This window comes from Vitis riparia, chromosome 18 (assembly GCF_004353265.1).
Source record: "Vitis riparia cultivar Riparia Gloire de Montpellier isolate 1030 chromosome 18, EGFV_Vit.rip_1.0, whole genome shotgun sequence".
Classification (NCBI taxonomy): Eukaryota; Viridiplantae; Streptophyta; class Magnoliopsida; order Vitales; family Vitaceae; genus Vitis; species Vitis riparia.
The window spans coordinates 32878668-32892120 of NC_048448.1; the positions used below are offsets into that span (position 1 = coordinate 32878668).

Sequence of the window (13453 nt, forward strand, 5' to 3'; positions counted from 1 at the left end):
TTCAAATTTTGTAAATCAGTATTACTATTAATTTTCAATTTTAATAAGTATATGAAATAATTAACTCTCAACAAAGGTGGAAAGGAAAATAACCTATGTACTTTACACTTCACTTGAGCAAGTCGGAACCACCTATTGACTAAAATATTCAGCAACTTGTCTACTTTAATCAATTTGTACAATGACAACAAAGAAAATTCTTAACTTGGTTGGGCGTCTACTTTAAAGTTTTTTCACTAGAGCCACTTTGGAAAAAGAAATATTTGGCTTTTGAAAAAGTGAGAACATGCAAGATTATGCTAGATTGAAAGATAGTGTTCTCTTTAATGGTCACACTGAAATAAGTGTTCATTTGTTTACCAAAGGGGAGTTAATTAAGATAAGCATATCAAAATACTATTGTTGCCCTAGGATCCCAGCTGCATAACTTTTTTCTAAATTTCCATCCATTTCTTCTTGTCTGTACAGGGAAGACTCGGCTTCTAATGTACTCCTGTAAAAGCCAAGGTAAAATGTAACAGGAAAGAGTAATGGAAAATTACATCAAATTGCCTTCCATCGTTCATTGTTAAAGGGATGCATAAAGCAAATGGAATTGAAAATATGGGCAGCAATGCTGGCTCCACAAATGCAAAAGAATATTTAACCTTTTTTACTTTTGACTGTTGCTCTGTGTTCATAGGAGTTCCATACAAGCTTCATTATTCCTTTACAACCAATGTTAAAATTGCCGAACAAAGGCAAGCTCAGTCATTGATCAGCATCCAAAAAACTCTTCTCTTCTCTTTGCAAGCTTTCTTACCCTTTTTGCAAAAACAGTCCAAAAATGGCTTCTACCAGCACCCAAAAAGCTTCTTCTGTTACTATTTCTCATACTTACGATGTGTTCTTGAGTTTTAGGGGTGAAGATACCCGCAAGAATTTCACTGATCATCTCTACAAAAACTTGGATGCCTATGGAATTCGCACCTTCAGAGATGATGAAGAACTCGAGAAAGGAGGAGATATTGCATTTGATCTCTCAAGAGCTATCGAAGAATCAAAGATATTCACTGTTATTTTCTCGAAAAATTATGCCAACTCTAGGTGGTGTTTAAATGAACTTCTAAAGATTATTGAGAGCATGGAGAAAGAAGGAAAAATAGTTCTACCAGTTTTCTACCATGTGAATCCCTCAGATGTCAGAAAACAGCTAGGAAGTTATGGAGAAGCATTTGCTAACCATGAAAAAGATGCAGATGAGGAGAAGAAGGCCAGCATACAAAAATGGAGGACTGCCTTGAGCAAAGCAAGCAACCTATCTGGATGGCATATAGATGAGCAGTAACTATACTTCCCTTTACCCTTAGTTTAAAATTCATTCATGTTTTGAATTTTGTTTGGATTGAGGCTTTACCATCCATTCTCAAATCAAACCTGCATGATATTAGTTAACTACCAATTTTGTTTCTTTCCTTCTTTTGTTTGGTTGACTCAATTTTATTTGATTTATGAAGAATGGTCCTTTTTTTTTTTAATTAATACAAAGGTTTAAATTATGAGAGATTCTCAATTACATTTAATATTTTATTCATGATAATTTTACATTAATTTCACCTTTTTGGATCTAAAAAAATAAATAAGGGATTAAAATAAAATGAATGATTAATCTTAATTTAAGATATAATTATGAAAATACGGTAGATTGCAAAATCTTGAGAATTCTATAATACAATCAATTTTTATTTTTTATTTTTTTATACATACATGTTGAACTCATTTTTTATTTCCAATACAAGTTTAGATAATTTAGTATTTTTATATTGAATTTGATTTTTGAAATGATGAGTTCAATAGTTTTAGGTTGAACCCTTCTCTTGAAAATACAAATTCAACGTAAAAATATTAATTAAACTTGTTATTTCTGATTATGAGTTTAATATAAAAATGTTAATCTTGTACTTTGAAAGGGCAAGTTGAATAATACAAAATTTAGTCTTTTGAAAAGACAAGTTTAGATGAGTTGAATATAAAAATACTAAATACATATTTTGAAAAAAGTTTAATATTATTAAACTCATACGTTAAAAAATAAGTTCAATGTAAAGATACAAAACTCATCATTTTAAAAAATAAATCAGGAGAAAATTGATTTTTTTATAAGAAACTTATCTTTTCAAATAATAAGTTCAATATTTTTATATTCGAATTGTCTTTTAAAAGACAAGTTCAATATTTTAATATTTTAACTTTGAAATTATCTCTACAAATATTGAATTTATTTTTTTAAAAGACAAGTTCAATGTGAAAATACTAAATTTGTCTTTTGAAAAAATAACTTCAATATAAAAATATTAAACTTGTATTTTTAAAAATAAGATCAATATAAAATTATTGAACTTATCTTTTTAAAAGATAAGTTCAATAAGTTAATATTTTATGTACACCTCTCACAAGTTGACTATTGCTACAATGAAATATTCTTACATTAGAATCTTTTATCCAAAAGATAAGTTCCATGTAGATTCCACTTAATATACATTATGTTAATTTAAAAAATATTTTTTTAAGAAAAATGTTTTAATTTTTTTTTTTTGAATCTGTTGTAGTTACACAAAAGTCCCCAATAAGAATATTAAGTGTTTATGATAGCCTTCCATATCAAAATCCACAAAAACATAAACAATTAAACAAAAAAATTTCCTCCAGTTAAAACTGTTTTTATGATAGCCTTCCATATCAAATAATACTTCTCCTTCGGGATAGATCAGTAAATAACATTAAAAAAAATAAAAAAGAAATTGTTTTTAATTAAGTTTTGCCATCTTCACAACCATCTTATCACTTTGGGACTCCTGCCTGCCTCTTCAAAACTTTTGCAATTTAGTCAGTTCAAAAAAACCTTTTAACTCTATTTTGCTGTGAGGCCCTGGTGATTGAATGATGTCTATGAATCTCATGCTCACCTATTGCAAAGATTCTCATGCACCTCCCTCCATTATCTGTCTTTTCTTTTCTTTTTTCTTTCTTTTTTTGTGATACATAAATTCTTCAAGAAGTCTCAATTCCTATGCACTAAATGCTCACTCACTTCAAAGATTTCTAAGTTTGTATTATGATTAAGTGATGCATTTTATTATCCCAGAATGGAGTAACAAGTCCGTCTCATTAACCTTCCATGTTCAATTGTGATTTATCTGGCCTAAACTCCATCCCTTAACACTCCTACCATATTCCCTAGGGATTAATTTACTGGTTTTATTCTCATAATAAAACCAAAAATAAAAACATCAGAACTTGGTAAGCTTAGATTGGTGAATTGGAAGCTTGAAGCTTGGCACATTAGTAGTTATCCCATCTGAGCTCTCTAACCAAATTTTTTTGTTTTTTTGATTTTTTTTTTTTGGGTTTTGAACTTTATCACTTGGATGTAGAGTTGATAAAAACTAAATTATACTTAAATTTGTAAATATGGTAAATTGACTTGACCCATTTATTTTACATTTTATTGCTACTAATTCAAGTGTACTAGATAGAACCAAACATCACTAAATTTATTTTGCGTTTGTTATATTTGGCAACTCATTCTAATTCATGCATTTCTTTACAATTGGTAGATATGAGACTAATGTTCTCAAGGAAATTACCGATGACATTATTAGAAGATTGAATCATGATCAACCTTTGAATGTTGGCAAGAATATAGTTGGAATGAGTTTTCATTTGGAAAAATTGAAGCCATTGATGAAAAAAAATTCAATGAAGTTTGTGTTGTTGGGATTTGTGGAATTGGTGGGATTGGTAAAACTACTGTTGCCATGGCTATTTATAATGAGCTCTCAAATCAATATGATGGTAGTAGCTTTCTTAGAAAAGTCAAGGAGAGATCTGAAAGGGATACACTTCAGTTACAGCATGAACTTCTTCAAGATATCTTAAGGGGAAAAAGTTTAAAATTAAGCAATATTGATGAAGGTGTCAAGATGATAAAGAGGAGTCTTAGCTCGAAGAGAGTTCTTGTAGTTCTTGATGATGTAGATAATTTGAAGCAACTAGAATATTTGGCTGAAGAGCGGGGTTGGTTTGGTGCAAAAAGCACAATCATCATTACTACTAGAGACAAAAACTTTCTGGCTCAATATGGAGTGAATATAGAGTATGAGGTTACTACATTAAATGAGGAAGAAGCCATTGAGCTTTTTAGTTTGTGGGCCTTTAAACAAAATCTTCCTAATAAAGTTGATCAAGACCTCTTCTATGAAGTAGTACGTTATGCCAAAGGCCTTCCTTTAGCTCTCAAAGTTTTAGGTTCCAATTTCTTTGATAAGAAGACAAAAGAAGAATGGAAAAGTACATTGGAAAAGCTCAAAAGATCATCTGATGAGAGAATTTATAGTGTTCTTAGAACAAGTTATGATGGACTTGATAGTGTAGATAAGGATATATTTCTTGATATTGCATGTTTCTTCAAAGGCAAGGACAAAGACTTTGTTTCAAGAATATTAGGTCCTTATGCAAAGAATGGAATAAGAACTCTTGAAGATAAATGTCTCATAACTATTTCAGAAAACATGCTAGATATGCATGATATGGTACAACAAATGGGTTGGAATATTGTTCATCAAGAATGCCCTAAAGACCCAGGAGGAAGGAGTAGATTATGGGGTTCTGATGCCGAATTTGTGCTAACAAAAAATGCGGTAAGAGCTAAATGCATGAAGCTAATATTCTTATTTTTGTCTAAAAAATACATATTTAAATGGTTTCAATTAAGTTTTATGCATTTTGGGCCTCACTTATTTTTTACTTTTATGTTTCAGGGGACACAAGCAATTGAAGGATTGTTTGTGGAAATCTCTACACTAGAACATATAGAGTTCACTCCAAAAGCTTTTGAAAAGATGCATAGACTTAGATTGCTTAAAGTCTATCAAGTGGCTATATATGATTCTGTAATAGAACCTTGGATGGATAATAGCCCTAATGAAATGGAATATTTGGGACTGCCCCTTCCTAGAAAATTTGAATTTCCTTTTTTTGAGTTAAGATATCTCCATTGGGATGGATACTCTTTATGCTACTTGCCAAAAAACTTTGATGCAAAGAATCTTGTCGAACTCAGTTTGAGGGGTAGCACAATAAGGCAACTTTGGTATGGGAAAAAGGTATTATTATTACTTCATAATACTTTTTTTCATATTAATTTTAAATTTTATGGAAACTTACTATTAAAATACTTTTTTTCAGCTTCTTGACAAATTGAAGGTCATCAACCTAAGTTATTCAGTGAATCTCATCAAAATCCCGGACTTTTCAAGTGTGCCAAATTTGGAGATTTTAACTTTAGAAGGTTGAGCAATGTTACCTAAAAGGTAATTCATCTATCAATAATACAGTTATTACCTAACTTCATTTTTCTTGGTTTTGACAGGTTGTAGAAGACTTAAGAGTCTTCCAAGCAGCTTTGATAAGTTCAAATGCCTTCAAAGTCTTTCTTGTGGAGGTTGTTCAAAGCTAACGAGTTTCCCAGAAATCAATGGAAATATGGGAAAGCTAAGGGAGTTTAATTTCAGTGGAACATCTATAAACGAGGTACCATTGTCAATTAAACATCTAAACGGTCTTGAAGAGTTGCTTTTAGAAGATTGCAAGAAGCTTGTGGCCTTTTCCGAGAACATTGGTAGTTTGAGCTCTCTTAAATCTCTCAAACTTAAAGGATGTTCAAAATTAAAGGGTCTTCCATCATCAATCAAACATTTAAAAGCTCTTAAAAACTTAGATTTGTCAAATTGTGAAAATCTTGTGAGGCTTCCCGAGAGTATTTGTAGTTTGAGCTCTCTTGAAACTCTCTTTCTCAATGGGTGTTTAAAATTCAAGGGCTTCCCAGAAGTCAAGGGCCATATGAACAATCTAAGGGTGCTTCGTCTAGATTCAACAGCTATAAAAGAGATACCTTCATCAATTACACATCTAAAAGCCTTGGAATACTTAAATTTGTCAAGGAGCAGCATTGTGAGTCTCCCAGAGAGCATTTGTAGTTTGACATCTCTTAAAACTATAAATGTCGATGAGTGTTCAGCACTCCACAAATTGCCAGAGGACCTAGGGGAGTTGTCACGTTTGGAGATACTTTCATTTTCATACATCAGATGTGACTTGCCCTGTTTGTCAGGCTTATGCTCCTTAAAAGAGTTAACTCTACAGGGTTGCAATCTAAAGCAAGGAGTGATTGAGAGAGATAGCCGCTTGTCCTCATTGAAGACATTAATCCTAATTGATTGCAACTTAAAGGACGGAGTAGTCCTTGATATTTGCCACCTTTTGTCATTGAAAGAATTACATCTAAGCAGCTGCAACATAAGAGGAATCCCAAATGATATTTTCTGCCTATCATCCTTGGAAATATTGAATCTGGATGGAAACCATTTTAGTAGCATACCTGCTGGCATCAGTCGACTGTCTCATCTGACATCACTTAACTTGAGGCACTGCAACAAGCTTCAACAAGTCCCAGAGCTTCCATCAAGTCTACGGCTTTTAGATGTGCATGGCCCTTCAGATGGTACTTCATCAAGCCCGTCATTGCTGCCGCCACTGCATTCTCTGGTCAATTGTTTAAATTCGGCAATTCAGGTACGATTTCTATCGCACAGGACTTTTATTTTATGCAGGCAATGGATTTACATAATGCTTTTGTGCAGGATTCGGAAAATAGAAGCAGGCGTAATTGGAATGGAGCATATTTTTCTGATTCTTGTTACAGTGGCAACGGAATTTGTATTGTGATTCCTGGAAGTAGTGGAATACCAAAGTGGATAAAGAACAAGAGAAAGGGATCTGAGATAGAGATAGGGCTTCCTCAGAATTGGCACCTAAACAATGATTTCTTGGGATTTGCCTTATACTGTGTTTATGCTCCCGTTCCCTCTAACCTTGAGGCCATGATTAGAACAGGATTTCTGAATATATCTGAGAAAAGATCCATTTTTGGATCTCTCTTTGGTTTTTATTTAGAAGTAAACTGTGGCATGGCTAGCCATGGCGATGAATTCCAATCCAAGGATATTCTCTCATTTTCATCTGATTGTGAATGCTGCCAGGATTTTGATTTTGATGGTGGTCTATCATGGGTAATATGTTATCCCAAAGTTGCTATTCGGGAGAAGTATGGGACGCACTTCAAGGCTTCATTTCAGGGCTGTTATTTTGGTAAATTGAAAAGCTTTGAGGTGATAGAATGTGGGGTCCATCTTATATACGCCTAAGATCTTCATCCACCAACAGATGTGGATCTTAGCTGCTAGGAATGCCAATCTTTGTTCACGATCAACTTTCCAAGCTGAGAATGCTCAACTTGACTCACTGCCACAAGCTTCTATCAAGTTAATTTACAGCTTCCGTCAAGTCTACTTGGTTTCCTTTCTCTTTCAAAATGCTTCTAATGATCAGCAATTTAGGTACTATATATTTTTATGGCATTTAATTTAAACATTTCTTTTATGGAGACACAAGATTTACGTAGTACTGTTTGTGCAGGAGTTTGAATGCAGGTCGTATCAGAGCGAGGGAATTAATTAAGAAGTATTGCTTAAATAAATGGTAGCGGTTACTTTGGTAGTAAACCATAAAAAGTGGAGAATGTGGATTCCTCTTATGTATGCTCGTCCCACAATGATCATACCATTGGTAATGTAAAGAGAAGTTACGATGATGTAGAACACAACTTAACCAGAAGAGATTCAAAGGAACCCAACACTTGGCGTCGGGCTCCACCACACTTGCATCAGCAATGCTTTGTTTATTATCGGTAAATCACCTCCCTTTCTCTTGTTTGGTTATATAGCTCATACTTGGGAATTTACAATAGGAACCTTCTCTAGTCTAGGGGCATTTCCACTATGTATGTGTTCTTTCAATGCCCCCTGGGAAAATTCTTTAATAGGTTTAGTCTATTAACTTCTCATAATACAATATTTTTCTCACTGATCTGAATCACAGTGCAATTGGAGTTACTGCAAATTGGCTTCCTCCCATATACTCCCCCTAAATGTGCTTTGGTATGTGGGTGTTTGTGGCACCAAACTTGACTACGTTTTCATGGATTTGCTTTTGATAAATTGGTAGGTATTCATGTAATTATCATCTCAATTGGAACAACTAGCAACCTAATGTTTGATGCAAATAATCCCTTTTTTCTTAATTTGAGTTTATTTTGTATTTTTTTTTTCTCTCTAATGCCCTTAATTGTTGAGAATGGGATGCAAGACAGGTTGAGGGGAGTAAAGATCTGTGTGTATCTGAATTCTTTGAAGAATAAGTCAACAACTCCAACTAGTGCATGCCGACATATGTGGTACAATGCAAACGTTATCTCATAACAAAAGTAGGTCTCGTCTTTTTGTTGATGATTTCAACAGAGGTATTTTGGATATACGTGGGTATTTGAGATTGAAAACTACTTGGCCCTTTTTAATGCTTTTCCATGTTAGTAATATTTTTTCTTGAAAAACCTAAACTAATGGATAATCAAATCAACATTCATGTCCTTTGTCCTTGTGGATTACATTTAGTTGTTTATTTTATGGACCACTATATTTCTTTCATGATGTATGGTCAAAATGTCATATTAAATGAATTTCTCAATGAAAGATAGAGTATAGCAAGATCTCTCAATAATATAAAATTGTTCTTTTTCTTTTGGATTGAATCTCTTTGTTAATTACCCATTACAATATCAATGTTTTAAAAACCGACCGGTCATTGAACCAGAAAAGTTACTGGTTCATGGTTCACTGGTCAGACCGATCGAACCGGTTGAATTGGTGACGTTATAAATATATATTTTTATATATTATTAAAATTTTAAAAAATATATAATATTATTTTTTATATTTTTATTAATCAATTAAATATAATTTAAAATAAAATAATTAAAATTAGATTTTTTTTTTAATGATGAACCTTAACAAATTCAAAGAGTATCATAGTCTAAGGTAGCATACATTGAACTCAAGCCACGGTTTTGATTTAATAAAAATTAAGATGAATTATTAATAATTAATAATTATTTATATGGAGGAATTCTCTCACTCAAGGCATCAAGAAGCCCTTTTCTGTTTTCTGAAGTTGCCCTTCCCTCCAGGTGACACAATCCCTAAAAGGTAAAAAAGCCCTACTTTCCTCTGCCACTCTCAATCCTCGCAGTTACTAATCTAATCATGTTTTTGTTTTTTTTCTTTGCAACCCCTATTTGATTCCCAAGAAAATCCATCCCCCATTTGATTTCCGGGAAAATTCATCCTCATTTGATTTCTAAGAAAATCCATGCAAAACCCCCAAAGAAAACCAACAAAATTGCTATTTTTTTGCTTCCTATGTTTTCTGGATCTGTTCTAGGGATCTCTTCGCTTTTATGCAAATGGATTTAAATTTCACGAACACTAACTCCACGATTTTTGAGAAATATCGCCAAAATTTTTCGATATTTCAAACACTGCCGACAACAATGGGAATAGCCGCGGGGGATGGGGGGTTGAGTGGCCGACGACGGGGCTTTGCAGAATTTTGGGGGAGGGCTTTCCAACGCGTGGAGGCTACTGCCAGCGAGACGACACTCCAGTGACCGGCAACAATGGGAACAGCTGCGCGGATGCTGGGAGGAAAAAAAAAAGAAAAAGAAAAAAATTGAGCCGGACAGTTCGAAGGGAACCGGCCGGTTCGTCCGGTTCGACAGTCCAATCGCCGGTTCGATTCTGGCTCAACCTCTTTGCTAGCCAAATGGCCGGACCGGACCGGAATGGTGATCGGTCAGTTCGGTCCGGTTTTTAAAACATTGTACAATATGCTTTTAAAATAAGTCTTGATCATATCTTAAATTATCTTTCATCTAATTATTTTTGTTTCTTGTGTCTTTTTGTGCTTCTATGCTTGCCAGTTAGGCTTTGCTTAAATCTTTACCAACCCATTTCAACATTCTCTACTCCCAACACATTCGTGAAATCCTTCATTGTCAAGTATTTAATAAGATTTTGATTGGAATTAAAACTCTGATTATGATTAGCTAACTCCATATTGGCTTACCAATTAGACCTCTTTACAAATAAGGAGTTGTATAAAACCAAATCCTTCTTGGAATTTGGGTTGTTGAATGGACCTTGAAAATGCTTCTAGCAAAGTGAGGTTTTGAGAAATTCACATTTGAACCAACTTTAGTAGAAATAGAACCAACAAATCAAGATGAGATGGGAAGATCTCAAAGCCTTAAAATCAAAACCCTATCCCATCTTTACACTCACTTCTACTCAAGCTAACCCTAACAAAATGAAACAGCTAGAAGAACAACCTACAGCCTAATAGAGTTGATTGGAAAGGGATTCTTCGATTCTTACAACACTTCTTTGAATAGGATTACAAAACTTTTTCCTCAAATAGAATGCCTTAGAGAGCATTTGTCCCCCATCTATATATATATATAGATTTTTTTTTTTTTGTGGTACCATATCCTATAACTTGAACCCTGTTGTTTCATGTACATTAAACATCATACTCATCCTCTCTGTCTTCCATCTTGATACACATACATCTTTGTACATGCTTGTAGACCATTAAATGTCTTGTTGTAGTGGCCAGGAGGAAGTAAAACTTATCTAGGTATCATTGTTGGGATTTCCAGGGATCTATCCATGTGATCCTTAGTTGAGACCCTTCATCACCATTATCACAAGAAAGCATAATTCCCTGTGAGATTGATGTCTTGCAAAGAGCAATTGTCAAGCTCTTTAGCTCGTCAGGTATCTACTATTTGAAAAACTCCAATAGCTCTAGGTACATGAAAACTTCTGAAGCTCCTATGAGTGCATACTATGGGATTTGCCAAAAAATTCTCAAGGAGCTCGAGTCTTCACAGTTTGTACAATCTTTTTAGGCATACTTCAGTCTGCAACACTCCCACATTCCAGTAAAGATGATTGCCAATGTTGCTATAATAAGACCAATTTTCATTCATTCTTCCAGCTTAGTAAGACCTTTAGCGTCTTATCCTTTTAAACTGCAATAACTTTTTTTATCTGCTCTCTTGTAAAACAGGATAAACTTTGAAGTGCATTTTTGACTTCCCAGTTTAAGCGTAATTCTTGAGCTAGTCAATAGTTATAGTATGTAAAAGGAAAGAAAAGAGCAACAATGAGAAGCTAATTACAATGGTAAAAATTACATAGAAAATTATACAAGTTAATTTTGTGTGTTCCCAATAAGGATCGCTGAAGAATGCCCCAACAAGAGAGAATTTATACAGCTCCAATCAGTTTGCTGACATCTTTAGCAGTATCAGGATTGTTTTGTTGCTTCAACCAAATCAAAATAAGACATTTATAATTATAACCAGGTATAATCAGAAAAAGGGTACTTTTATATGCAGAGAATGACATATTGAAACATTTCACATGGAACTTTCGATTGCAAAATGTAAATGTCATACTCTCCATATTGAAGCATTTTTCATTGGTGATATATGAGGGCAAAAAGGTGTTAAAGTTTTAATGTAGTTGAAAAGAACAATATGCTTCCTGAGCTATTTCCATTTGTTTTCCCTTTTACAGTTGTGCAATTACTTAGTGAAATTGATAGTTTCATTGAGCTTATAGTTTTTGAGATTGATATTTTTGGACTCTCATCTTGCTCTTATTTATATGTTTGTGTTTTTTATCATATTTATTAAACTATATTTATTGTGTATGGTAGGACCTGGAAGAACATGGAAGAGGAACACAAAGTTCCCTCATCTGATATAAAGCTCCAGAAGGTGAGTATTTTCACTCTGTACAAGGTCAAAATGAGAAGCTGAAGGTAAATTCATTTACCAACTTTGGTTCTGTATTTTATAGCACAGGGAACAGTTTAGGACCCGCTTGATATTTGACAAAATGAAGATTGCATGTGGCAAAATAACTGGATTCCTAGCTTGAAGTAAAAATATTGACTAGAGGGGTTTTTATAGGATTGATCGGGCATTGTGCTTTGCAATGACAAAAAAATCATGACAATGAATCAATAAAAATGGGAATTGTAAGCTAGATCAAGTGTAAGCTCATTGATCATCTCTATGACTTTGATATGTTTATAGAATTAATCTAGCATTATGCTATCTGTACACACTTTGTTAATTTTTATTTATTTTTATTTTTGTTCCATATGAAAATGTCCCGCTGATCCATGGATATCTCTGCTTGTCTTCAGGATATTTCTCACATTATTGAATGTGCTTGTGGAGCTGAATACAAGGTAGGATTGGAGCTTTGTGCATAACAAGATGCCAAACAATTGCATGATCTAGGAACAACAAGCACCAGTTGCTTTAAACATCAACAAACTAAGTCTATGAAATTGTAAATGGTTGCCTTGGCCCAGTAATCTTTGTCAGTGCTGACTCCTGCAACCAAGCCTTTCTCAAGTGCTTGCAGTTCATTGACTCCGTGAGCCACCAGAGCTGCAGAGATATCATGAGCTTCATAATTCCCCTCTACAATGGCAATGCTATGGGATCATGCATGTCTTACCTCTTCAAACTATCTACACCGCTATAAGAAGCTTTTCACTACTTCACTTCATCCTCTGACATTCAAATGTTTTTTGGAATGGGTTGTGGATTCATTTGATTGATGGGGTACGTTTCTGAACAAATGGGTGTAAAGGCTTTGTGGTTCAACAACATCCAATTTGTTTCGGCTCATGAGCCCTTAGTGAGCTTTCATTTGTCTTTGCCAAAGTGGCTTTCATAACCCTGCTTGTCCAAGGCAAAACCTAACATCAAATTAAGGCATGAATATGGAACATTTCTTACATCTTTTAGTGTCAACTTTCACCCCCACATTGGTTTCAAAGCAGACATCACTGATTCATATAATCTTATGGTGATTAGAATTTTCCATCTTGACAATGCAAAAGTCTCTAATTTTATAGTCAGAAAACAACTCTAAGTGAGGAGTACCATGGTAGAAGGCTGCAATGTCTACAATCCACTCAATTCATTGCTCATCTACATGTAAACACTCATCTAAGAGCATCAAAACTTCATGACTCTTAAACATAGAGGTTATAATATTCTAGTCATCTTTCTTTTTTTTTCTTATTCTATCTATTTTGTTCCCTATTCCAAATGCTGCAATTCTTTTTCATATGTCCCTCTTTGTCACAACGGAAACATTTGATTTTATTTCTAGCATAGGATCTTCCATTGGAATGGTCATGACCTTTCTATCCTCTATTCTTGCTTATTCCTTACTTTTTTATCATGAGGTTTTGTGCATTTTCTATGTCAGAAGCCTTCCTTTTTGTCTCTTTATTATACAAATTTCCCTTTATAAGTTCCACAGACAATGCACCATTTGAAACAAAGTTACTGATAATTACAACAAAAGTTTCTCAATTGTCTAGTAGTGAACACAACAACAAGAAATTTGCATCCCATCATCCATAA

The 13453-nt window shown here is 33.8% G+C and overlaps 1 long non-coding RNA gene and 1 pseudogene across 1 annotated transcript; both read left to right on the forward strand.

The window, feature by feature from the left end:
- The first annotated feature begins 749 nt into the window (after positions 1 to 749).
- Positions 750 to 8516, forward strand: LOC117905737 (annotated as a pseudogene).
- A 3204-nt stretch (positions 8517 to 11720) lies between these two features.
- On the forward strand, positions 11721 to 12818 carry LOC117905340. The gene is made up of 2 exons (XR_004649724.1): positions 11721 to 11823; positions 12214 to 12818. It is a non-coding gene; the product is annotated as an uncharacterized LOC117905340 (long non-coding RNA).
- Positions 12819 to 13453: the final 635 nt, after the last annotated feature.